This window comes from Thalassophryne amazonica, chromosome 11 (assembly GCF_902500255.1).
Source record: "Thalassophryne amazonica chromosome 11, fThaAma1.1, whole genome shotgun sequence".
NCBI classification, from domain to species: Eukaryota; Metazoa; Chordata; class Actinopteri; order Batrachoidiformes; family Batrachoididae; genus Thalassophryne; species Thalassophryne amazonica.
This window is the reverse complement of record NC_047113.1, coordinates 29855429-29883183: the sequence shown is the minus strand read 5'-3', so window position 1 is coordinate 29883183 and position 27755 is coordinate 29855429. Positions and strand designations below refer to the sequence as shown.

At 41.0% G+C, this 27755-nt stretch overlaps 1 protein-coding gene and 2 long non-coding RNA genes across 3 annotated transcripts in view; 1 reads left to right on the top strand and 2 right to left on the bottom strand.

Annotated features, from left to right (window-relative positions):
• Positions 1-27755, bottom strand: part of LOC117519815 (protein diaphanous homolog 1-like) — a 307697-nt gene that overhangs the window by 110537 nt on the left and 169405 nt on the right. The gene's annotated exons all lie outside the window — the stretch shown is intronic.
• Positions 1505-27450, top strand: LOC117519817. The gene is made up of 3 exons (XR_004563437.1): positions 1505-1625; positions 10217-10221; positions 27439-27450. It is a non-coding gene; the product is annotated as an uncharacterized LOC117519817 (long non-coding RNA).
• LOC117519819 lies at positions 2775-4576 on the bottom strand. The gene is made up of 2 exons (XR_004563438.1): positions 4355-4576; positions 2775-3220 (listed from the first exon to the last, which is right to left on the bottom strand). It is a non-coding gene; the product is annotated as an uncharacterized LOC117519819 (long non-coding RNA).

The following is a 27755-nucleotide window of genomic DNA, read 5'->3' as shown; positions in this document are numbered from 1 at the left end:
GCTAACCATTATTACTTCTGCCAACCAACAGAGCAGGTCATGAGGTTTTTGTAAAGTCATAAGATAAGCAGGGTAGTGGCCAAGCAGCTAGTGTGCTTGTTTCCACACCTTCCGTGTCCACTCTCCACGTAAAGAAGAGTTGCATCAGGAAAGGCATTTGGCATAAAACCTATGCTAACTCAACATACAACTCCACATCGGATCTGCTGTGGTGACCGCAAGTGATAAAGTGGAGAAGCTGAAAAGGCTTACATAAAGTCATAAGGTAAGAATACTAAAGAAATAGAAGTCCTGCTCCTCTTCCTGCAGTACCCCACACTTGATATGGCGACAATGCGAGAATTCAATGCACTTCACATGGTAACAATGCCAGAATTCATTCATGCCATTAAGTTGCTGGATATATACACATCCTGTGAGTGCTGTGTTGCACGTTCCTGACTTCTTCCCAATGAACGTTTGGTTATGTGAGGTACAGATTCTAGATAAGGCCAACTACATGATCTGTGAAGAAATATCTGATGTGGGAATATGGCTGTGTAACTCATTTTCTGTAACCACAGCAACTAGACAAGGTCAAGGTCATGCTATACAAATCAAAGCCTGAGGTTCCAAATGATAGACACACATAATGACTCACTTATACCCTGTACCAAATATAAACATAACTGCTCTGTTACACACAGGAAAGATGCACATAGTCGCTAGACCACTAAAACCCATGACCGGTCACACAACACTTAAAGAGCAACGAAGCCCAAACGAAACAAGAAATCTGGACTTTCAGTGACTTTCGTTGGCATCATTTAACCTTTGCGCAGCCTCGTTCCTCCAGCTGGTGCTTTGTCAGGATTTTGAAACAGTTGAAAAATTTTAACAAATGCCGTTGAAAACCTCAATTTGGCCATATTTCGTTTTGCTGTAGTTCTTGACGGTTTTTTATTGTTTGCTTAGTTTTTCTAACATTAGCGTTTAATTTGACTTCGTTCAACCAGCTGAATGTTTTCACACAGTACAAAAGCCGTTTGTGAGTGCTTTTGTGGAGGAGAGATGCAGCTCCTCCATGGTGGAGCTGGTGTGTGCGGTGTGGGGCATCTGCATATGGGTGTGATGTGTCGCGTGCTGCCGGTCATGCCGTGGTGCTGGCTGGCCAGGAAGAATTTGTCGGCCTCTCCGCAAGCACACAGCAGTCCGTCATCGTGGTGTTGGCCAGCGCTGTGCGCACCTGAGCAGAGAATTGCTGCACAAGAAGACCGGCCGGTGCTGCAGCATTCTGTCCATGAGCTCTGACAGCTTGCCGTTTTCCAGCCTCTACAGAGAGAAGAGCCTGCAGCCCCTTTCAGCATCTAACAGTTCAAAAGTTATGAGGAAGTGATCGTTGATCACTGTGTATTTGTTCACAGCAGGGGATTTTGCAGCAGCACGATCAGCTTCGTTTCCGTGGAGCTGACGGCCAAAACGATGTAATATTCTGTGTCGTCTGCTCTGATCTCTCAGAGCGAACTGCGCCTTGGTTTGTGCAAACCAGTCAGCAGTTACAGAAGCATGACTTTGAGCCATCAAGTGTGAAAAAACTTCCAGCAGCAGCGGACATTTGTGTGTGAACAGCTTTGATCCACAGAGGTGTGACATATAAAAACAGAAAACCCATTGTGATTGCAAATGGCTGCATTCTTTTTTTAATGTTTGAGTCGCTAAATCATGTACGAGGCAGTCCTTCTGTGCGCGCGCATGTGTGTGTGATCCACGAACACAGCGCCTGTGCATGCGTGATCAGAACGGGAAATCGGACCCGCGCACATGCGTGTGACTGACACATAGCCACGGCGCTGGTGATGTGAAACACTAGGCTTTTGGGAAAAAAAAAAAAAGGCAGAGAGACAGACAGCGTCTCTCTCTCTCTCGTTTTCTCTCTTGCATTTCAAGTGTACAGACAGCGATTAGAGTTTGGTATTTGAGAGATTTCAGAAATATTTGGCGTGTTTGCAGTGTGTATAATTTTGGTGGCGTATTTAGCGTGTGTGGTAGTGGGTTTTTTGTAAAAATTAGGCATCTTATGAATGCTGAACAAGCGCTTCAGTTTTTTTTTTTTTTTTTTTAATTGGAGCAAGGCGGAGTGCGCAGCGTCTCATCAGAGTTCGAACCAGACAGTGAGGATTCTGGCGCAACTTAAAATGTGGAAAAAATGAAGTGCTGTGAATACTTCCCAGATGCACTGTAAATAGAGCCACTAAATAGAAGCATTAGACCTGAAAGCATTGTTTCAATAACTGTCTGAAAGCTTAACTGCTTTGTACAGTTCAGGGGTTATGTCTTGAATCATATATTTGTCAGAAGTGAGTTATACTCGCCACCATAGATATATAGGAAAACTATGAAAAATAGGAAGCTAGAGCATAAAATGGACATTCAGAACGACCCACCTGAATGCTGTTGCCATCATGAAAGAGTTGAAGTGCTGTAGAAATCTCACAATCTTTCTTCTTTTGACAAAGCTAGGCTATAAGGATGAAAGCCCTGAATGAAAGCCTAAGCAGGACCTTAAAAGACAGGTTCATGGTGGCACTGAAGGCATAAAAGAGTAGGAAAAAATAAGGCTGAGGGGGGAAAATGAAATATGGATTTTCTTACTACATACAAATGGAAGGAAATTGAAAAAGGGAGGGAAGAGGAGGGTGGAATTAGGATGAAAAATAGCATGAAGAAGGATGAGAGGGTAGTAAGCAAGGCCAGTGGAACTGCAGAGTGAATTTGAAGAGAAAGTAATAAAAAAATAACTTTTCTAAGGTGGTTCTGAATAATCCTCGTCCTATATACACTGAAACAGAGTGAGGTGTGTATGTGCACGGGTGTACGCGCATGTGAACGAATCATGCACTGATAACATTACACTCCTTAATTCCTAATTAATCCTTATAAACTGGATTATGGTGCAGAGCATAAGACCAGGATTCCATCCTTCTCGCTGATTACCGAGGGTTTGTGTGTGCATGTGTGCTTAGCACCACTGCGCTGTTTTTCAAATTGAGGTCTCTCAAGGGCAGCCTGTTATCGGTTACATGATGTTGGGAAATGAAGCTGACAAAGTCTGAGGTCTCAAATGACAGACATACATCACGACTCACTTTTATCCTGAATCAAATATACACATAACTGCTGTTCCACGCAGGAAAAATGCACATAGTCACTCGACCAGACGTTTTGCAGCACTTATGAATTACTGTGGTGAGTGCAGTGATGCCGGTAACGCGTTACTTAGTAACGCGTTACTCTCATCTGACCACTTTTTTTAGTAACGAGTAATCTAACGCGTTAATCTTTCCAAATCAGTAATCAGATTAAAGTTACTTCTCCAAGTCACTGTGCGTTACTATTATTTTTGCATTGTGGGTCGATAGCAGCATTAAACGTGGTCCGTGGGCAGGAAGACTGAACTGCCCACTTTAAGTGAGCTGCGAGCTTTTCATCCACGGTTTTTTGCAGCAGCTCCCGGGCAGCAGCTACAACTTGTCCTCACCTCTTAAAGCAGTGACAACAGCACAAATGCACTGAGCTTTACAAAGACATTTTTATGCTTTTTTTTTTTTCTCTGAGCCGCTCCGTATCTGCTGCTAAAAATAGCTGGTCCTCCGCCACGCGTCAGGCACGTCAACGACTAACACTATTTTCCACTCAAATACACCTAAACTCTCTTTCTGAGGACCACATGATGTGAACACACAATAAAACTTTCTTACCTGTAAATCTGGTCATGTTTCCTGCGTAAATAAATGTTATCCATTCTTTGTGCCCAAACGCCAAGGCAGGGGCGAATCCAGATGGAATGGGGGCGTGGGGCAGGGATGTGCCTCCCCACAACACCCCTAGATTAAAGGTCCAGTTTTGAAGCCGTTTTGTTTTTTTTACTACAACTACTACTACTACTACTACTTAAAATAATAATTTCAACAAGTAAAATGTTTAGAGAGAATTTAAATGTTAGAAAAAATTTAATAGTTACATTTATAAACAATGTAGGTTAGAAATTTCAAGTTTTACTGTTACAGTGATGTCAACAGTTAAATATGAGGTCAAGAAAGAGGTCTTTATTTTACTTTTTATAAAACAAGTATTTATTTTCATTGAAGTCAAGAAAGCATGACTATAAAGTGAGTTTTGGCAAAACAAGTATTATTGTCATGTTGAGATGGCAGGGGGTTGTTGTCGGCAGCTGGGGAAAGTAACTAAAAAAGTAACTAGTAATCTAACTTAGTTACTTTTCCAACTGAGTAATCAGTAAAGTAACTAAGTTACTTTTTCAAGGAGTAATCAGTAATCAGTAATTGGATTACTTTTTCAAAGTAACTGTGGCAACACTGGGTGAGTGACAAGGACTCTTGGCTTTACTTTGCACCATTTAAGTGAAGAATCATGAGACGTGCTTACGCTCATAACACACAGGTCCCCACACACTTGCACTGGTTTAAAAACTGCCACAGATACGGCCCCAAGTAATGCAGTCTGGATTATACTGTAACCTTAAATAAGATGACAGGTGGTATAAATTACACTTCCTTTTTTGTTTTTGTTATATTGTTAAAAAAAAAAAAATCAGCTTCCCCTCTCAACCATAAGAATGACAAAGGAAAAATCTGACATTTTTCAACGTAGGCTCCATTGTTAGATGCTTTGGGGGTCAACTTTTCAATTGTGACAAAAATAATTTAATTCATGCATTATTTATTCAGAAGGAAATCACTGGCATGGGCTAACGGTTAATCAATGTAACTGGACAGAGTAAACTGCTTCTTGTTGCCACTAAACAGGCGAAAGTCATGGGAAATGTCCAGGTGCATGGACAGTCTCCATGCAGAAGTAAATATGTGCATATTTACCACACGAACGACATGATTTACTAAAGGTCTGAGTGTATAAAAGCATGTGCAAACACTCTCACAAAATAAAAAAGAAGCACATGCTGATTTGCTGACATTGTGCACTGAGGATCACGTCTTTCCAAACAGAAAAATGGAGCATATTGTCCATTTAGCAAGTCTGCCTTCGTGCATATGCAATTTGAGATGTGTGGTTTGCACACACAATGCGATTTATCAAGATCAAAATGAAATTTAACTGGTTCTGATTGCATGTGTATATTGTGCATTTGAAATAGTATTAACTTACTGCACTTGGCAGACTGCTGTTTGAGCAGCTGAGACCACCCTCCCCATAAATAGAATTTGAAAAAGTCATTCATTGCACACACTGGGCATATTTAAAGGATTCAAAGACAGGTTTACATTGCACTAGTTTTGTTAAGAACAAATGTCTCCATGCACAACAGATGGACCATAGTTGTATGCTTTTCTGTACTGAGCACAAGTGCACTGCAGTGTGACTCCTAATCATTGCTGTCATTGGTGTACTTTAACGTCACATTCAAATGAATGCTGTATTACATGAAATATACGCAATACTATAAAATACCCTTAGCCATATGAGCATAAAACAGGCAAGAAAAGGTGACCTTTTGACCGCTTAAAATAGGTCACAGTTAGCCATCTTTGAACCTCTCCAAGGTCTGTGTCTCAAGAATGCTCACTGTGAATTTTAAGACCCTGACATTAATAGGAATGGACTTATGCTATCGGCAGTATGAGCATAACCATAGGAAACAGAATGTGACCTTTTGACCTCTTAAAATAGGTTTAAGGTTAGCCATGTTTGAACTTGTCCAAGGTCTGTGTCCCAAGCATGTTCACTGTGAATTTGAAGACCCTGGCAGTAATAGAACTGGACTCATGCTGAGCACAGACAGACGGCAGACAGACACAAGGCCTTTGCAATACCCGATGTCCATAATTTGGTCTGGGGTAAAAATGTGTGTACCTAATGTGAACTCCGTTATAATTTTGTGGTGCATGGAATAAAAATAAATCTGTAAACAAATACCAATTAAATGATTTAACTCATCCTGTGTAATTCCTTGTTGTTGCCCCCCCAAAACACACACTGTCTCGCAAAACTGTGTGGGTTGATCATGACCGATGCGATCTGTAAAGCGCACAGAAAACAGGTATTTGCATAGAGTTCTCTGGGCATTCTACTGGCAGCACACAACATAATTATTCACCTGTTTACTTAAATATTGTTGACGGGACAATAATTAAATGTCTGAAATTGCAGAATGTTTTTTAATTGCCAGCACATTAAAATGTTCAGTTATGTGACACACTTGAGCACTGCCATATATGCGATTGGCTAATTCAATTTTATTTTGCGCTTACGCCATTAACACATAAAATGCTCATTTACATGCTGCTGTGTATGTCACATTACCACCCACTGTCATGTGCGCAGTGATTCTTAGTACATCATCTGCAAAACATTCTCCAAACCCCTTGCACAAATCAGATAATATTTGAGGATCTTTTTGAACCATTTAACTGAAATCTTTACTTTTAAACTGTTAATAAATAAAACAGTTTGTATTGGGTCAACTACATCTTTGATACACTTCCCCAAATAGGCAAGGGGGGGGGTTCTTAACACTGACTCCTGCACTACAATATGGTCCTGCGACCGAGCTGATACTACGAACATATTACACACTGGTGCAGAATATATTATCTTAATCAAGCACCAATACCAGTTAAAATATGAATAAACTGTAACACACAATAATAGTGTACTTCAGACTGTAAAAAAAAGTCAATCTGAACACAACCTTTTCGCCGTGAAAGAATCAGCATCTTATTATAAAATATGTATAATATTAATTTCTTGTTTTCAAAGACGTGTCAACCATTGATGCTACGAATATTGTAAGTCAAAAATGGGGCATTTGGGCATCTCTCATTTGTGTTTAAGTAGAACACATCAGTTATGGGATTTTCACTTAAATGTTAACCGTGAGCCAATGAAAATGATGGGTGCAAAATACAACATTGTCATGATGTTAATTCAAATAAGTAAAACTACTTATGTGTTTCAAAGAGAAATTATCTTGTCTTCTCATGGCCATAAGCAAAATGAGCAACAAATGTAGTTAAAAATGTCCCGCTATATGCCCTATGAACAATTCGAGGAAATATGGCTAGAAGTCTAAAGAAAAACCTGACTACATTTTGATGAGAATATAAATACATAATGCATGACATATTGTGTCTTACAGTGTGTGCCATGTTGTTCTCTGTGTGCTCATTACACGTGTTGTGCCTACAAAGAAAATTGGAAGGTGGGGAATGTGAGCGAGGCAAGCACACAGGACGGATAGTGCAATGATTTGGGGGGAGGGGGGGCACAGAGGAACAGATGATGTGAGTTGGGGGAAATTTGTATGCTTTCATGTGTTCTCCACTTCAGTGAAGCGTCGTGTTACTTGCTGATGCCTTTAAGTGCTATGCAGTATTAACTACACAGTCTTTAAGGAGACTCAATGCCAGGAGGTGTGTGTGTGTGTGTGTGTGTGTGAGTGTGAGAGAGAGAGAGAGAGAGAGAGAGAGAGAGAGAGAGAGAGAGAGAGAGAGAGAGAGAGAGAGAGAGAGAGAGAGAGAGAGAGAGAGAGAGAGAGAGAGTTAGTGAATGTTGAGGGCATATATTTTGACTGACCCACTGTACAGATGTACAGTGCCAAGCCAAGATGAGCTATTTGGGAAAACAAAGAAATAAAGTTAGAGGAAAAATTCAGAGTGGGGGGTTGGGCATAGACAGGATTAAAAATGTCTGCTGTGAAACAGTCCACCTCTTACAGGCCAAATGTACAGTGAAAGAGGTTGACCACTTATGAGGGTTTGTGATATTAGTCTTTCCACACAGAAACTGACAAAAATACATTGTCTATATTGTTAGATCACATTTCCTGTTGTTCCTGAGCAGCAGCATCTTCTCTCCTGACTGATAGCATTGGAAAAGTTACCTCTTAAGAAAGCCAGCAGTAGAGAACATTGCCAGCAACCTGAATTGACTACCTGAATCATGCCTTCTACTTCTCACTCCAGTGCACCCAGAGACAACTTTTGCCATCTTACCTCACCTCCATTTCCACAACTCAATCTCCTCCACCACTCTAGGTCATTTCAACTGTCTTCACCTTTGGATTATTGACTATTCCTTACTGGTCTCTTCAGCTGTATGCATATCATGCTTGCCTCCTTTCGCGCATTGTACACAATTCATTTATGGTGTTCTCCTTCAATATTTTAACACCATCTTTCATTTCATCTGAAAATTTCAAAATTTTCTCACAGTCAATTCTTATAAAGCTGTATTAATGCTATCTAAAATAACATAAGAGCAATATTTTACAAAAACAAACCTTAGACAGAAAAACACAACTGGTTTCTCTTAGCAGACTTGCATATGATTCCTATTTTGTATATTTAAGATTGTCCTTGTGTTCTGGCCAACAATCCAGCAGCTTTCATATTCCATTTAACAAGCTTAAGCTATTAAGCACCACTGTTGTAAACTATCCAAGTTTCTACTGCTAAAATTTTGACTTTCCCATGGTGGAAGGCTTTTTTTCTTGCTTGCTTTAGCCAAGTACATCAAGAACCAAACAAATGGGTCCTCTTTAAATAACCTTCTACTATTAAAGCTGGAGTACTCATTTAAGTCCTATTTTTGTTTCTCCAAAGTCTTAAAAAAATGGAGCTGCTCTATAAAAAACAAACAAACAAAAAACATGTGAATGATTTCCTACTTGTTTCAAAGACCTATTTCTAGTTTAAGATTTATTTTATTATCAGAATTATTTGCAATGCTGTCATCGTATGCTGCCCTTGCGGGAGCGACATGCCATTTCCTTCGAGGATACAAACAAAGAAAACTGAGAAGCAAAAACTTCAGAGAGAAAATCAACATGAAATTTTAAAAGCACATAGTCTAGGTTCTTCAAAACCTTTTCAGGACATACATAAAAACACATTTCTAGGAGAGATCTTTAGAAGTCTGGTGTGCCACTCTATTCACCCAAACAGAAAGGAAGTGCTGTTGATGCCAAGTGCATGCCCAACAAGTCCAAGAAACCGGTTTCCCTGCTTGCTCCACATTGACGTCACAATACGTTTAATACACAAAGTACCTCCAAGTGCAACAGATATGAAACAAACAGACGTGCAAAAAAACAAAAAAACAAAAACAAAAGCAAAAACAGGACTTTTATGAGTTATGTCTGATTGTAACAAACTGAAATTTTACTTTTTTTCCTGTTATCATCATTAAGCTTCAGTGGCTACATTTGCTACAAGTCCCTGATTGGACAAGAAATACAGGACTCGGAAGAAGCTTTAGGGATATTTTCTGTGCCTAAAACAATTGCAAAATCTCACAAAGCTGCCTAACACCTAACATCTATGAACATAAATGAGTAAAATGTGTGACCAGAATTCACGTTTAACAATTACATAGTTTCTCTTTGGTGGTCCCCTGAAATTGACAAAAATAAATAAATAAATAAATAAATAAATAAAGTCACATTGTAATTACTTCTCCATGGTTGCTACAAACTCCTCCTGCGGAAGGAGGAGTTTGGAGCAACCATGGAGAAGGACTTTCAGCCAGCACCAAGGTGCTTCTGTAGGACCACGAGGCACCTTAGGACAGGAAGATGGGGAATCATCCAAGCTGTCTATAGTAAGGATGGGACTCTTTTGACTTCAACTGAGTAGGCAATCTAGCACCGGAAGGAGCACTTTGAGGAACCCCTGCATCAGACTGGAGCACCCTCTGTAGTAGAAAGAGCTGAAAGCTGATGGAGGACCATCATTAATTTCCCTGGTGGAAGTCACTGAGGTAGTCAAACAACTCCGCAGTGGCAAAGTCCCAGGGGTTGAGGAGATCTGCTCAGAAATGCTGAAAGATCTGGGTGTGGAGGGACTGTCTTGAATGAGACTTCTCTTCAACATTGTGTGGCAGTATAGGACAGTGCCTAAGCAGTGGCAAACTGGGGTGGTGGTCCCCATATTTAAAAAAGAAGGCCAAAGATTGTGTGCGCCAGTGAAAGGGGCATCACATTACTCAGCCTCCCCGGTAAAGTCTACTACAGGGTGCTGGAAAGGAGGGTTTGGCCAATAGTCAAACCTCAATTTGAAGAAGAACATTCCATCCTGGCTGTGAAACAATTGACCAGCTCCTCACTCTCACAAGGATCCTGGAGGGGGCTTGGGAGTATGACCATCCAGTCAACATGTGTTTTGTGGACTCGGAGAAGGTGTATGACTGTGCACCCCCAGAGATACTGTGCGAGGTACTGCTGGAATATGGAGTGTGGGGGTCCCTTCTCAGGGCCAGCCAATCTCTGCTCTCACAAAGCAAGAACTGTGATTGGGTTCTCAGCAGTAAGTCAGACTCATTTCTGGTGGGGGTTGGCCTACACCAGGACTGCACCTTGTCACCAATCTTGTTTGTGATATTCATGGACAGGGTGTTGAAAGGAGGACAGCCCTCAGTTTGGTGGTGTCATCACTGCTTTTTGCAGATGACGTAGTCCTGTTGGCTTCATCGGCCTGTGATCTCTAGCACTCACCAGGTCGGTTCTCAGCAGAATGTGCAGCAGCTGGGATGAGGATCAGCGCACCATGGTTCTCAGAAGACAACCGATGGATTGCCTACTCTGGATAGGGAATGAAGTCTTGCCTCAAGTGAAGGAGTTCAAATACCTTGGGGTCTTGTCATGAGTGAAGGGACAATGGAGCGTGAGATTGGTCGGAGAACTGGTGCAGCAGGGAATGTATTGTATTTGCCTTGCTGTACTGTTGTGACAAAAATGGAGCTGAGCCAAAAGGCGCAGCTCTCCATCTAATGGTCAATATCCATTCCTACTCTCACCTACGGGTCATGAGAGCTGGGTCATAATTGAAAGAATGAGATCACTGGTACAAGCAGTACAAGGTGTCTCCCTTAGAGATAGGGTGAGAAGCTCAGTCATCTGTGAGGGGTTTGGAGTACAACCCCAATTCCAATGAAGTTGGGATGTTGTGTGAAATGTAAAGAAAAACAGAATACAATGATTTGCAAATCCTCTTCAACTTATATTCAATTGAATACACCACAAAGACAAGATATTTAATGTTCAAACTGATAAACTTTGTTTTGTGCAAATATTTGCACATTTTGAAATGGATGCCCGCAGCATGTTTCAAAAAAGCTGGGACACCATGTTTACCACTGTGTTACGTCACCTTTCCTTCCAACAACACTCAAAAAGCATTTGGGAACTGAGGACACTAATTGTGAGTGCCATGATTGGGTATAAAAGGAGCATCCCCAAAAGGCTCAGCCATTCACACGCAAAGATGGGGCGAGGATCACCACTTTGTGAACAACTGCGTGAAAAAATAGTCCAACAGTTTAAGAACAATGTTTCTCAATGTTCAACTGCAAGGAATTTAAGGATTTCATCATCTACAGTCCATAATATAATCAGAAGATTCAGAGAGTCTGGAGAACTTTCTACACGTAAGCGGCAAGGCCAAAAACCAACACTGAATGTCCGTGACGTTCAATCCCTCAGGCAGCACTGCATTAAAAACAGACATCATTGTGTAAAGGACCTTACCACGTGGGCTCAGGAACGCTTAAGAAAAGCACTGTCGGTTAACACAGTTTATCACTACATCTACAAGTGCAAGTTAAAACTCTACCATGCAAAGCTAAAGCCATACATCATCAACATCCAGAAACGCCGCTGCCTTCTCTGGGCCCGAGCTCATTTGAAATGGACAGAAGCAAAGTGGAAAAGTGCTCGGTGGTCTGATGAGTCCACATTTCAAATTGTTTTTGGAAATCATGGACGTCGTGTCCTCTGGACAAAAGAGGAAAAAGACCATCCAGATTGTTACCAGCGCAAAATTCAAAAGCCAGCATCTGTGATGGTATGGGGGTGTGTTAGTGCCCATGGCATGGGCAACTTACACATTTGTGATGGCACCATCAATACTGAAAGGTACATCCAGGTTTTGGAGCAAGACATGCTGCCATCCAAGCAACGTCTTTTTCAGGGACGTCCCTGCTTATTTCAGCAAGACAATGCCAAGCCACATTCTGCGCATGTTACAACAGCATGGCTTTGTAGCGAAAAAGTGTGGCTACTAGACCTGTCACCCATTGAAAATGTGTGGCGCATTATGAACTGCAAAATACAACGGAGACCCCAGACTGTTGAACAACTGAAGTCCTACATCAAGCAAGAATGGGAAAGAATTCCACCTACAAAGTTTCAACAATTTGTGTCCTCAGTTCCCAAACACTTATTGAGTGTTATTAGAAGGAAAGGTTATATAACACAGTGGTAAACGTACCACTATTGTTGTGTGTTGGGGGGGGGGTTTGGCTGGACAAGGTTGGGTTGTTTTGTGTTTATTTTCGTTCCCAGGTGATTTGGGGCTGTTCTCTGAGGAAAATGTGCTGCAGAAGAGTCTCTCTCCTCTGTTACGATGATTGGCTGCACCTGTTGCATTCTCGTGCGGCTCTCCATCAGGACAATCCACGACACCTGTGATGTTCACGTGCAGATCTGAGGACTTCCAGCTGGTACCAATGTAGTGATGAAGAACTACATTTAAACCAGCAGTTAGTTGGATAAGATTGCCGGAGAATACGACCTTGTGACGACCGGGTGGGGACGCTGACGGCCGTTTCAGAGTCTGACATTGCGCCTGTGAAGGAGGACGAGGGTGAGAGGCAAACGTTGTCAGCACACGACAGAGGTGAATATTCTGAAAGGTTTATCCGTGAATGTAAATTGGCGTTTATACGCTGCTATAAGTAATTATTGGTGGAAATTGTTTGGCGTGCTCCTCACGGCAGTGGCGTGCAGATTAATGATCCTCCACTAGCTGTGAGCAGCAGCCTCTTTGAACTAAGTTTTGAAACCAGACCTAAACGTGTAGCTGATAAGTTTGCCTCTAAACAATATTTCGTAGTAATAAGTGTTGAATAATCTCATCTCTGTTCCTCCTTCGCAGAGTACAGTTTGGGAAAGTCACCTGGGGGGGGGTGTTGGCGGAACTCCTGAGTCCTGAACGTTCGGACTCCGACTGTTGAGACGCTGAGAGAGCGCGCCGCCTTTTCACCTCACCAGAACTATAATTATTTAGTATTTCATGTATAGCACAAAGGGAGAAAAATAAATGCATTTTCTTTTTGGAACTGCTTCTGATTATTTCATGCTGGGTTCAGTCAGATACTGGACCGCTCCTCAATCCGCGTCTTATCCATAACAACTATTCCAGCTTTTTTGAAACGTGTTGCAGGCATCCATTTCAAAATGAGCAAATATTTGCACAAAATCAATAAAGCGTATCAGTTTGAATATTAAATATCTTGTCTTTGTGGTGTATTCAACTGAATATAGTTTGAAGAGGATTTGCAAATCATTACATTCTGTTTTTATTTACATTTTACACAATGTCCCAACTTCACTGGAATTGGAGTTGTAGATGCCGCTACTCCTTTGCATTGAAAGGAGCCAACTGAGGTGTTTTGGGCATCTGGTAAACCACCTCCCTTGGGAGATATTCCAGGCACATTCATCTGGGAGGAGACACCAGGGAAGACCTAGGACTAGGTGGTGAGATTATATCTCCACACTGGCCTGGGAATGTCTCAGGATCCCCCAGGTGGTTAATTTGACCTGAAAAAGGAAAGTTTGGGGTCCCCTGCTGGAGCTGTTGCCCCTGTGACCCAATCCCGGATAAGCAGCTGAAGATGTATGTATGTATGTACATTGTATCGATTTAAGTTTTCACTATCATTTCAATACTGTCCTAACACTAGCCATCTGTGTAGTCGTGCTGAGCAGTACTACAAAGAATTTTTGTTTGTTTTTGAAAATTAGGTTTTGGGCTGATAACTCATGAGTTTTTAAATATATACACACATGCGCATGCACACATACACATGTGCACACGGATACACACGGATGCTTGAACAATTCAAATTTAATTTGCTATTATTAATTTGCTAACAGGACAATGTTTGATCAGCTTTAACTGCTAATTGGATAGGAGTGACACATAGCATCAATGTGACATTATCTTTTAAGATTGGTTTGTAAGCTTTACACTGTACTGTGTACTCTCACAACTGGTTGTCCATTATTGAGTGTATGCACTCCACAATTACAGTTTTCAAATGCTGCACAGTGAAAACTAACAACAACAACAACCAACTCCAAAATTTTCCTCAATTAATCTCCTGGTCCCCACTTTGAAAAAGGTGACTGTCACTATTGGTAACAGAAGAACATACAACCTTATGTACAACCAGCAACAGCTGGGCAATGCTACTACATCCAACCTCATATGTCAACTGAATTCCAGACATCTTTTTGCCTAGATTACACTACATATGTATGATTTTTAGCTTAAATTGCAATACCTTGCAGCTAAATTAAATAAAGTCTAACTCTGCGTTTACACATATGCAGGACACATTACGAATGTCATTTTTCTGTCATTTGTCGCGTATTCCTGACATTCTCAATGTGACTTAACGCATCTGAATAGGTTTTTTAACAGTGCGTGACATTTGTGCTATTCGTGGAGCATGGGTTTCGGCTGTCAAAAAAATCTTCCACGACTGTAACGCACAACTCTCATTTCTCATATCGTGGAGTTCGCAACTGTGAGTGTTGATAGGTCTTGATTAGTGGAGATCCTTAATAGAGCGTGACAGCATTCATAGTGGTTCTTGTGATGGTTCTTGGAGCCCATACTGTCATGTATTATTATGAATTAACACAGACTGTCAAGTTTTGACACAAATTGTAACGCAGTATCACATTTCACTGCACGCCACTATAAACCACTGTTTTCTCTCACGTGCGCACAAGTCGGGCAACTGTCATTGCTAGGGTTGGGTATTGAGAACCGGTTCTTTTCGGGTATCGTTAGGAAATGATTTGATCCACCGATATCAACAGTCTTTTTGCTTAACCATTCCCTTATCGGTGCTTCAGAGCGACCATTGTTTTTGAGGGTGTTTGTTGGGAAAATTATTATTTCTTTACATTGATTATAGACCCTGCAGCGGCTCTGTAATCAACCGCTTCTGCAGCGTGACTCCACTTTGAAGCGTGAACCAATGAAGCAGTACTTCGACTGGCTGGCTCGTTGGTTCTTTGATTCGCTGCTCTTCAGAAGCGGCAAGTACGCTTCTTATCCCCTCTCAACGCCATTAAAATATATCAATTATGAGTCACTTTTGTGTGGATTAAAGTCACTAACTGGGACTCCTGTCTTGTTGTCCTCCATTCCCTTCATGCAGCTTCAAACGCTGTGCAGCTCTCTGCTGAGACAGAGTCCACTCAGAATTAATAACTTCAAAACAAATTGCCGCTTTAAATAAAATGACACCTCTTTCCAAACGCTGTAATACAGACAAACTACAATCGACTAAAACGTTTTTTTTTCCTCCCAAAATGAGACGTCCTGCATTCTTTATGAATTACATCCTGACGTGCAGCACAGCCGGCTGCAAGAGCTCAGCTCAGATGTATGGAAAGACATTCATGCCATTAATCCGTGAATTGTTCTGTAATTTATGTTTGTAGCATGGCCCAAGCAGAAGGTCATGCCTTTTGAGTCTGATCTGCTTGAGGTTTCTTCCTCAGAGGGAGTTTTTCCTTACCCCTGTTGCTCTGTGGGTTGGTAAGGTTAGACCTTACCTGTGTGAAGCACTTTGAGGCAACTCTGTTGTAATTTGGTGCTATATAAATGAAAATAAATTGAAATTAATGTCTGAAAGGAAATGCTTTTGACAAAAACTACAGATTTTGTTTATTTCTATATATGTCCACAACTACACTAGCAAAGACATTTGGTATTTCTCTTAATTCAGGATCAGTGTTCCTCAAATAACTAATCAGATGTTAAATGTTTCAGAAGGCTATTTCCTAAGGACAGATTCTGTATTAAGGCCTACTCTTATCTTAATTTAAACCATGTCTGTGAAACTGCCTCTAAAGGTCAGCAATATTACAACTACACTGTTGTTTCACATTAACACAGCAATTTATTTTAGTTTATGGTAAAAGTCACTGCAAATAAGTCATATTAGTGAATTACTATTTTCTGGCCTGGTTTAAATTGGGGCAGACCTCTGGGGTGGTGGGTAAAGTTAAGCTCCAGTTTACAGAGATAGGCAAGCTATAAATTTTAGCTACTCTAGTATAATGAGAAAAAAAAAAATTCTTGGTGTGTTCTGAGTTTTATGGGCCCTCTAAAACTCAAAATCCAACTTGCAGCATTTCACTTCATTCATTTCTTTCATTGTTTGTCACAGTGTCCAGCTAACTTTATCCTGATTCACCATTCTCAGTTTCACCCTACATTTAAACTGCAGAGTGTAGTGATGAGCAGTTGGAAAACGGATGAGCAAAGATGATGGAGACATGAGAGGAGGAAGCTTGGGAAGGGGAGCAAGAGAGGGCCATGCATTATTGAGCTTACAGAGTGAAGTTTTAGGGGGAAAATGTGAAAGCACATTTATGGACAACCTTCTCCTTTTGCCTCCCCAATCTTTTCCCTCTGCTCGTTCATTGCTCTCCCTGAACATTCCCTTACCCATATGGATGGGTACATTACTCATTCAATAGGGAGGTTAAAAATTCAACACCAGGAGGGAGGAAGTAGTTGGGAGGAGGAAAAGTAACTGAAAATGGTCAAAATGAAGAACTGTCTTTAGGGAGTTTTCAAAAGAGCTAATCTAGAGCCCAGGGAGCTCCTTGCTGTGATTAGGAGTATGCATGGGTGCATGTGTGCACGTGTGCGGCAAGGGGTAAGATGGTGGCTCTGGTGGGGGAGTACAAAGATGAGTAAGGGAGGGAGATGAATTAAAAGGAAGGGTGTAGCCACACAATTTCACGCAACGCAGTGTAGAGTGGTGAAAAATTAACATGCCTGCAAGGTAAAGCACAACCCACGTCTCAGAACAAGACACGTGCACATAGAGTTATGGAGCAAAGGCATCAGCATTCAAATGAAAACAAACACACAAACACAAAGCTATATGCCCAAAAACGTAGGAGCAAAGCTAACTAACAAAACAACAACCAAGCACTGCACATAACTGTACTTGCATAAATTATACAAGCACATTTTTGTGGACACAAACTCCTGACATATAAGAAAAAGTTTGATAAGTAAGTAAGTAAGTAAGCTTTATTTATAAAACGCCTTTCACAGACCAGGGTCACAAAGCGCTGCACATGGCATACAAAAATAATCTAAAAATAACATACGAAAACAATAAAATACAATATTAGGCTAAAAAGCCAACTTAAAAAAATGCGTCTTTAGTTGCCTTCTAAAAGTATCTATACAATCCAGAGAACAAAGGGCACAGGGAAGCTCATTCCAGAGGCTAGGCGCCACCGCTTTAAAAGATCTGATACACATGCAAGCTCACACAGAACGATAGTCACTGGCAGCAGATGAATGTCAGTATGCAGCATGGCTCATCCACCAAGCTTTCTAAATATCATGTGTTGAGTAAATGGCATCACAGCTTCTACATAACATGCAGCTTCAACAGCTAGAAACCAGGGGCCACTGAAGCAGAGCAGGACAGAACAGGCTTCCTCCTGTTCTGTCCTCTATTCCACAGAGCGCCGCTCCTTCCAGTTTCATCCCGAATAGCAAATCGGGGCACATTTTGAAGCATCACAATAACTTCTTGATCCATCTTTGTCAAGCTTGAACAAAGTTGGTATATGCAGTAGTGACTATTATATAACGGCTGAGTGGATCCTTGTCATTTGGATGGTGCTTTGTATGTCATGTGACATGGATTATTCGTCCCATTTGTGTTTCATTTTATTAAGTGTGCAACTTTGGTTCCATTTACCGTGCAAATTGGTTCCATACATTTTGTACCATTGCATGCTGCGAACCCCGCCTACGCACACACCCAGTGTTTAGCTAAACATGGCGGAGTTTGTTTTGCTGACAGATGATGATTTGAACGAGCTAATTGACTGTGCTAATTCTTCTAACACACACAAAAAACAAATCCACTATGCCATGAGACGTCTGGAGGCATGAAGAGCTGTTAGGATGAAGAGGATGAAGTTAGGATGAAAACCTAGATAAATTTCTGACGTGATTTTTTGCTGGACTGAGGAAATACACAAAGTCTTATTTTGGAAGTACATGAAGTTAGTGCACGGCATCAAGGACTACATTGTCAGAATTATTTTTGAACCAACTGTTTTTCCAAGTTGACTTTGAAAAATTTTGGACTATTTAAAGTTCATGTTGGACTGTTGACGTTAAAGCAACAGTGACGCACACCTAAATGTAAGTCCCTTTTCTGTTTATAAATTAATTCTTTTCAGCTCAGGCAAAATTATCTTTTTTTTTTTTTTTTTTTACACATTTTACAAACTTCATGTCCTGACAGTAGCAAGGCTCCCATTTTGACTTAAATGGGAATTGGTCGGTAATTCATGCAGATACAGTTTGTCCACAGTTCTGTTATGAATGATATGTGCACAACTTAATCATCGGTCTTATTAGACTGTTTCACCGTGCAGCAAAGTACAGAAGAGTTGGGAGGGAGAGGATTAATATAATATCAACTGACAAGGGTTCTACTTTAGCTGTTATATAAAAAAATGAATGTTTTTTACATTCTTTCAATGGAACGAATATTTTATTGGGTGAAAGCTTGAATGAACCATTCAACTCAGCTTCACCTTGTTGAATGGAGCATTCCATCTTTCACCTCATAAAACATTCCTACCATTGAACTCATAAGCATTCATTATTTCTATACCATTATCTGCACCAATTTTGAAATCGAGGTGAAATTTTTGAGCTGTTCAAAAGTTTCACCCAGATTCGTCAAATCAACGTCATTACAAGGTCACTTCTGGGCTTTCATAGTCTTAGCAGCTTTAATCATGTTCAAACATCTATAAATGGGGTAGGTGAGTACAGCTTGATACTTGTTTGATTCTGCTCGATCAAGGTAAAAATTTTAACCAAAAGCAGCATTTGTTGCGGTTCTGGTTGAGAAGATAGTCGGGTGAAGCTTTACTTTCGTTTTTGAGGGAGTTACCAGTAATGCATTTTGTAAGCCAGCCAGTTGCCAGGTCTACACTTTATAAGCCAGCCTGATAGGAAGCATGCCAGGGTAAGCAGTTTCATCTCATTTTTGCACTTTTTCTGGATCGTGGGGAAACGTAATAGAACAGTGACTTGTGGAATAGGGGTGTAAACCACTGCCCGTAAACACATATGGAAATAAAGCAAGACAACATATACCTCAGGGCCCATCACACTTCATCATCTTAGCTGTAACATCAAATGCAGCTGCGCAGCGCCCTGCTACATGGCAAGTCAAAGGCTCTGCACAGTGCGCCACTTACGCCCATAATGTGCATGATATTACAGATCCATTGTCAGTCTACATCATGTGTCAGAGGATGTATCTGTATTATCATATTATCATGGCCGTTAGACCACGTCCAGATAGACGCACTGCGTGTCAGCGGATCACGGAGACGCGCTGACTCGCTGTGACACACAGTGCATTTGGTGTGATTGCGCAATGTTCACGTCTAGTGCACACAGTGATTGCGTGCCAGAGATTTTGCATGTTATAGTAGTTCCTCTGCATGCCCCAAACAGGATGGGGGGGGGGGGGGGGGGGTGTGTCCGGCTCATCGGGGGCCCAACTGGGACGTGCCAGCAGGGTTTGGCATGCCTGATCCATTTCGAGGTTTCCTCGAACGCGCTCAGAATGCTCTGAATGCAGCGCAAATGCGGTATGACTGCTTTTTGACCGCTGTTCGAATATTAGCCAGATTGAATGCAGCATGACAGTGGTCTGCATGTTCTCTACATTCGAGCTGGTTGTGCAAATTTGGTGGATTTTGTTAAGTGCCACATGAATGCTGTACGAGGAATCTGAATGCAGCTGGAATTCCACAAATGTCATTTGAATGTTCATTCTTACGGCATTCGGACTCATTCTTGCTCTAGTGTGACAGGGGTATCATGAAGGTTTGCGAGTGTGTACAGTTCAAATGGTTAGAATTGCATACAAATTGCCATACGAATGTCATACTGCATTCACACCCCAGTCAGAATGCAGTACGAATGAAACCTGACTGCCATTCGAATATTGTGCATGTGCTCTGGCCACACAAATGTCTCAAATGCTGTATGAGGCATTCGAGTGCAGCTCGGATTTCCGTGACTGTCGTTCGAATCTTCATTCGCACGGTATTCGGACTCATTCGTGCTCTAGTGTGACAGGGGTATCATGAAGGTTTGCGAGTGTGTACAATCATTGGCTAAAATTGATATCTTTAATATGAGTGGTTGTGTTCAAGCCCTGAAGACATGATGTGAGACATCACTGTATTTGGGATGATCATCTAATGGTACCATAATAATTCACACCCTACTGTAGCTAATTCCACGTCAGAGCCATGTTAACGGCTACCGATAAACAATTCGACTGATAGGAGCTATCTACACTTTTTAATGCCACAATTAGTGTCATCTAGTTTTTACTCATTCGCAACTTGCTTTATCTTGTCCTCTACCCTCCCCAAAGTAGGCTTCCACAGCTTTTCTGATCACATCCTTACTTCAACTTTTTTAGGATTCCATTATCAAGCTGAGACAAAAAAGATGGGAAAGCAGCACAATGAGGACGAGGATAAGGAGGAAGGGAGATGGGGAATAATGCTCCTATCCTGTCAGTTTCATCTTTGAAGTTTTTGCTTTTTAACGCCACCATGATTATTAATGACATCAAAGTGGGCTAAGTCTTCAAGTGTCTACGAATGAGAGTGTTTGTGGATGCATGTCATTGCCCTGCGGGAGAGGTAGCTAATATTGCACAAAATAAACAGGGAGTTGCCGCCATGTAGCAGCGCTGGCAGCTACAGTCAATCTGCACTCCCAACTCAACTGCTGGCTTTTCTACTTCACGCTTTATCTCTATTTTCGCATAATTACATTGCTTTCTAATTCTATATACAGCCTCAACTCAACATCATCTCCTCCCCAAACCCATCAATATTGAAATTGCACCATATGTAGCTTCATGAACACTTTGACACAGACTTTCACGCACGCACGTACGCACGTACGTACACACACACACACACACACACACACACACACACACACACACACACACACACACACACACACACACACACACACACACACACACACACACACACACACACGAAAAACAGAGGAGGAGGAAAGAAAGCATGCTTTTCTGAAGAAGAGTGAAACAGAAGAAGAAGTGGGTGGAAGGAGTGTAGGTGTATATACATATATTCCTTCTTGTTCCCCCTCTTGGCCCATGTGAAAAGACAAAAAACAACAACAACAAAAAATCATGCTGTGGATCCTTACCATCTATAACTATCTTTTTATCTTATCAGCCAATCCCTCAATTAAACTGCACACTGACAGATTAAAAGCTACACATATATAAACATATACCCAGAGCTCCTCTCCTCCTGTCACATCAACAAGAACAGTGAAATGCCACTGGTGCTGGGAGGCAATATTGGAACGCGGGCTGGCTGACTGGCTGGCTGGTTCGGAGGAAAGCAAAGAAGGCCTTTTCCATTTAAAAACAGGATAATCTCCGGGACAGAAAAAAGGCAGCAGGGAGATTACCTACACACAGCGGTAATGCTCAGGCATGAGAACACTTAGCTCATTTCCATGTAAAACATAGAGGAGAGAGGTGCACTGAGAGTGGAAGGATGAAATGAAGGAGTGAGACAAAAGCATGTATGTGTGTGTGTATGGATGTGAACAAGCATATGTGCAAGTGCGTGTATGCAAGTGCGTTGTTGCAGCTGGAAGCAAAAGCCAACGTGAACACACACATATGTGTTGGAACCTGATAAGGCCTGATGAATGTGTGGCATTTTGAGGTTGTTCCTCAGCCATAAAGAAATGGTGAAGGAGGGAGTGCTTGTTTATTGCGGCCCTGAAAATATACACCAAGGCTTAGGGAATAAGCAAAACCGTGCTGGTGCTGACAGCCTAAAACAGTATAAGGGGAGGTGATGGCCTAGTGGTTAAGTGTCAGGTTTGAGACCTGAGGATCCTCGGTTCAAATCCCAGCCTGACTGGAAAAATCACTAAGGGCCTTTGAGCAAGGTCCTTAATCCCCTTGCTGCTGCCAGTGTGTAGTGGGCGCCTTGCATGGCAGCAGCCTGTCATCGGGTGAATGTGAGGCATCGATGTGTAAAGCACTTTGAGCGTCTGATGCAGATGGAAAAGTGCTATATAAATGCAGTCCATTTACCATTTATAAGATTTCAACTTGAGCAGAAACATTTACATGTCTCCAAGCAGAACATAGCACAACCAACATAGTACACCAACAATAAAAATCAAATCTCAGGAATGAACCTGTATAATGAAAGTTCAGTCCTAATGCACACAAATGAGTCATGTTCAAACATGGTATCTTGCATGCAACATCAGAAAAAAGTGGGAATGGAGAACTAAGTGGAGAAATAGTTGCACAGAGGAATGGAATGAATATAAGCTTTTTCTACAGCATTAGTGATCCCTTCCTTAGCCTGTGCCCTTTTCTTCAACCTCAGCCTGAACACCGCATGATTTATTAACAAGTCCTGGTGCTACATAATAGTTGTTGCACATATATTCACAGACAACATACCACACATTCCACTCAAGGTTATGAAAGACCATGCTAATTTAGTAGAATTTCAATGACAGAAGCATCTACAGTGATTTGCACTCTTAAAAATGTGCAAAGGTGTCATTTAGGCAAAGACCTTTATTATTACATATGGTGAGTTTCATCAGTATTTGGTAATTGCCAACATTTTGTAATTTTTTTTTTTCCGTGCCGTCTACCACAGCATACTGAGGGTAAAAACAGGTAACGTGAGGGCTTCTGAGATCTGATGAGATCAGCAGACCAATGTTTTCTGGACAAAATTGTTGGATTGGCCACAACTGATGTTTTGGCTATTTTAGTGATGAGCTTGCAATTATTATTATTATTATGATGGCAATGTAAGATCTTTATTGTGACAGAAATGCAGCACTTGATGCTGAATGCAAACTTGGAATGAGATGAGAGAAGCCTCAGCCATGAAAAAGATAAACCAAGTGTCCATTTATTTTTCATAACTTGAAAAAGACATGCTATACTATATAAACTGTGAATGTTTATAAGTGCAATGTAAGCATTTTTGCATGAGCTGAAATATGCAATATTCAACTCTGCTTCACAATGTACAGAACATTCAATTTTTCACTACATGAAAATCTTTCCATTGCTCCAATGGAAAACATTCAGTATTTGTTTTATATGACACCTCAATAGATCAGTGTCATTTGATCTTTTACTTAAAATGAAACTGGTGTTTCCTCTCAGAACAGGAAGCTGAAAGCACTGGGGCAAAAACCGCCCTGTTTCCACCCAGCAGTTGACTGGGCTTGGTAGGTGACCCATCGACATACCGTTGAGCAGAGCAAGAGCCGCTGAGTAAGGTTGTGAATATTTCAGTATCTCACAATTTTATTCAAAATTAAGTTTCACTTCAAAATGAATTCAGTACATACAGCTGCTAATTTCAGGAATGTCTCAAGTGTGCTGCGGAGTGCTAAGAAAAGTTGTATGGTAAATGATGCCATGAAAGTAAGGTATGTCCAAGATTAAGTAGTTTTATATTTGAAAAAGGCAATGTAAAAAAAAGCCAATCTATGAAATAAGGTATTCATTTTCCATGACACTGCAGGGGTGTCAGGTCTTCTGAAATAAAACAGGTGTGGGATCTAGTTCTTTTTGCATGTTCAGAATTGGCTGGAAATTTGTTAAAGTGAAGCAGAATAAACTCAAATAAATCATTTGCGATTTGTAATTTTTTTTTTAAATATTGTAAGTCACAACTTGAGCCAATTTAAGTTAAAGTTAAATATAATGCAAACTTCATATTATATTATTTTGTGTTATATTTCATGTAATTTGATGTTATATATTAGTTATAACATTTAAAATGCTATGGATAAAGCATTTGCCTGCTTGTTCAAAAACTTACATACAGTAGGCTTTAATCTGTGGGCAGCAGAGAGCTGAATCAGGCACTTACATAATGTAAAGGTAAACTTTCTTTATTCATTAAATGTTTTTGAAATGGATTACAGCTCTTGTCATTAGCGTTAGATGAATTAACTCTTGAATTAGCACTTTTTTGTTTGTTTTTGACTAGTGGCGCAACGTGTCATGCCAGACCACCTTCAATATTTCATCAATTTTAAGTTTGTTTGAGTTTTACCCAAATTACAGCATGTGAAATCAACACTTTGTACCGATTAAAAATGATCTTACACCAATTCATATAAAAATTCAACACCACAGTCCACGCAGAGCACTCTGCATCATGGTGAACTCCCTCTGAACCCCTTTCTGTACTGACTTGCATCTCCCAAAAATTGTAACAGCATGTTAAAGGCCCATCCACACGGCACTTAAAGGGCAACGAAGCCCAAACGAAACAAGAAATCTGGACTTTCGTTGACGTTTGCGGGCACTGTTTAACCTTCACGCACCTTCATTCCTGCAGCTGGTGCTTCGTCAGGATTTTTAAACTGTTGAAAAATTTGAATGAATGCCACCAACAGCCTCAATTCATCCACATTTCATTTTGCTGTAGTTCTTGATGGTTTTTTGTCGTTTACTTAGTGTTTGTAACATTCGCGTTTAGTTTGACTTTGTTCGACCAGCTGAATGTTTTCACACAATGCAGAAGCCGGTTTAGGAGCACTGCTCCTGTCACTGCGTTCATGTACCATCGGAAACTACAAGGCAAACTCAGGCTGTTTGCTTGGATTTTTTTTTTTATCTGGGTGGGGAGTCGGCTTCACTGGGCTCAGGCACCTTATATAGGCCAGAATTAATCTTTTGTGTGGATACAATGAATAATTTTACCAAAAATAAAATGAAAACCACACTCCTGCCACAAGCAACTGCTGAATTTGAAACAACAAAAACATTGTGTAATTTCTGACGGTACTTGAACGCAGCTTCAGCAGCAGCAGCCATCACCTCCTGCATGCGATTAATATTTTTATTAAATATAACAATATGAGTGTAGGAATGACAATCCAGCCCTTATGCACATGTGGCAACAGGTAGATGATTCACATGATTATATAAGAGCTGTTCTGGAAGGTAGAATTCATGTTGAGGATCAGCTGCAGCTGGTGGAAATAACCGCACATGGGGAATCAATGCGCATTCACATGGACTGATAAATTTACTGCTCTGATATATTCAATCAACTTATATTTATCCCCCCTTTTGACAATTTTCTGTTATCAATCAATATAAATGGCTTAGTAACATAATACAGTGATACAGCAGCACCACAGCACACCAGTGTTTTTTTTTTTTTTAATTAAAGCAAGATGGAGCGCGCAGCATGCCATCAGTCTGAACCAGACAGTGAGGATTCTGGTGATGGAGGAGATGATCCCCCTTTTCTTCTGGACGAGGAACCAGAGCAAGTGGATCCACCAACCTGTGCACAGATCTCCACAGTGGGTCGGATTGGTTTGCAGCTGGAACACAGAGCAGGACACAGACACACACTGCTCCAGCAGTGGCTCCAGGTGGCTTTCGTTTAAAGCGTGGAGATCAATGTTAGCTTCGGTTTTGTTTAGTTCCTCTTTCATTCCTTTTGCACTCTTGATTCGCAGGCTATTCGGTGATAGGAAAAGTCAAAAGCTCATTCGTCCACATTTTCTCAATGATTTGTGACCTTTTTCCACTTCGTTCAGGAATTGTCGTATGCCGTGTGACCAGGCCATAAGATGATAGAGACCATAAAGGCTGTAATTGGTTGGCCAACTACATCATTTCTGGAATCTCAGTTTTCTGTTTTCACAATCAAGGACTTACTTGGGATAGTAGGCCAGTCTTCGTGAAAAACGGAGATGACTATTTTAAAAATCGACTTTTGAAAGTTTTGAATTTATTTTGAATTGTTAAGGATAAGAATGGCAATTCTGACATACCCCCCTCCCCCAACAGCCCTACCAGTGAGGTCTGAAGTGGCGTGTGTGGAATTACATGTTTGATTTTGTCAGTCGAGTGAAAAATCATTATAGGAAATTATCCAATTCTTCATTGAATAGTGCTTCTACAACTACTAAAGACACCTCTGACAGCACTGAGTAAACTTCTCATTATCTTATGCATACTGGATTAAGCTGCCTTCTATCATGGGCACATTTTTGCAAAAAAGGTTTTAGCATGGTCACTGTCAAAGCTACAACATTCCTCCATGGAGACAAGACAACCTTCCAGAAGGACAACCATCTCTGCTGCAATCCATCAATCAGGCCTGTATGGTACAGTGGTCAGACAGAAGCCAGTCCTTAGGAAAAGGCACATGGCAGCACACCTGGAGCTTGCCAAAAGGCACTTGAAGGATTCTCGGACCATGAAAAAAAAAACTTCTGGTTTGTTGAGAAAAAGCTTGAACTCTTTGGTGTGAATGGTTAGAGGAAATCAGGCACCATCCCTACAGTGATGCATGGTGGTGGCAGTATCATGCTGTGGGAGTGGTTTCAGCACAACTTTATGAATGTCCTTGAGTGGCCCAACAAGAGCCCAGATCTGAATCCCATTGAACATCTCTGGAGAGATCTACAAATGGCTGTACAGCAACGCTCCCCAAGGAGGAATGGGCAAAACTGCCCAAAGATAAGTGTGCTAAGCTTGTGGCATCATATTCAAGAAGACTTGAGACTGTAATTGCTGCCAGAGGTGTATCAACAAAGCATTGAGAAAAGGGTGTGAATACTTATGTACACGTGATTTCTTAGGTTTAAATTTTTTTATAAATTTGCAGAAAAAAACCCCAAAACTTTTTCCTGTTGCCATTATGGGATGTTGTGAGGAGAATTTTGAGGGGAAAAAATTTTACTCCATTTTGGAATAAGGCTGTAAAATAAAATGTGGAAAAAGTGAAACACTGCGAATATTTTCTGGATGGACTGTATAAGTGAGTGAGTGAGTGCGCGCGCGCGCGCACACACGCACGCACGCACCAATTATATTTCATATCATTCATGTGCCTTGTGACTGATCAAAGAACAAATAATCACTAACAATAAATCACACAAGAACATGGTGATATTGTTGTACCTGCCCCAAAATCAGCCCAGTCCACTGAATAGCAACACTGAAATCGCTAGCAGGAACTTACATACTCTACCTTAGAAACACAGCTGAATATGTGCTGTGAAGTGTGAAACGTTTAGCATATCATGTAATGACCAAGGCAATAACTATGTACCATAATATATGTTTCCTGGTATTTTCTTGGCTAAATATTACACCAAGCATCCTTACCTTAAATGACTGGTCTCCAAGGATAAGAAGCTCGAGGCATGGTTACTCCCACACACAAACACACAGTAGGCATTTTTTTCTGACTGCTAGCCTAGTAAAGTGAAAAGAAATCAAACAGATCTAAAAAGAACTTGTACAGCAACACAAAAAGATGCACATGCACATACCTACAAAAAAGGAAATTGATTTCTTCACAACACAGGAGGATCAAAAGGCTCATTATAATTGGTTTGTAAATGTGGCTGAGCTCACCCACCCACACTCTCAAGCACATACACAAGCATACAGACATCCTTGCACTGACAAAGGTATTCATCTGCAATAAACCTGTCTAAATTCTATAGGGGAAAACTGACAGTGGCAAATGTGATTCAGGAAGCTTTATG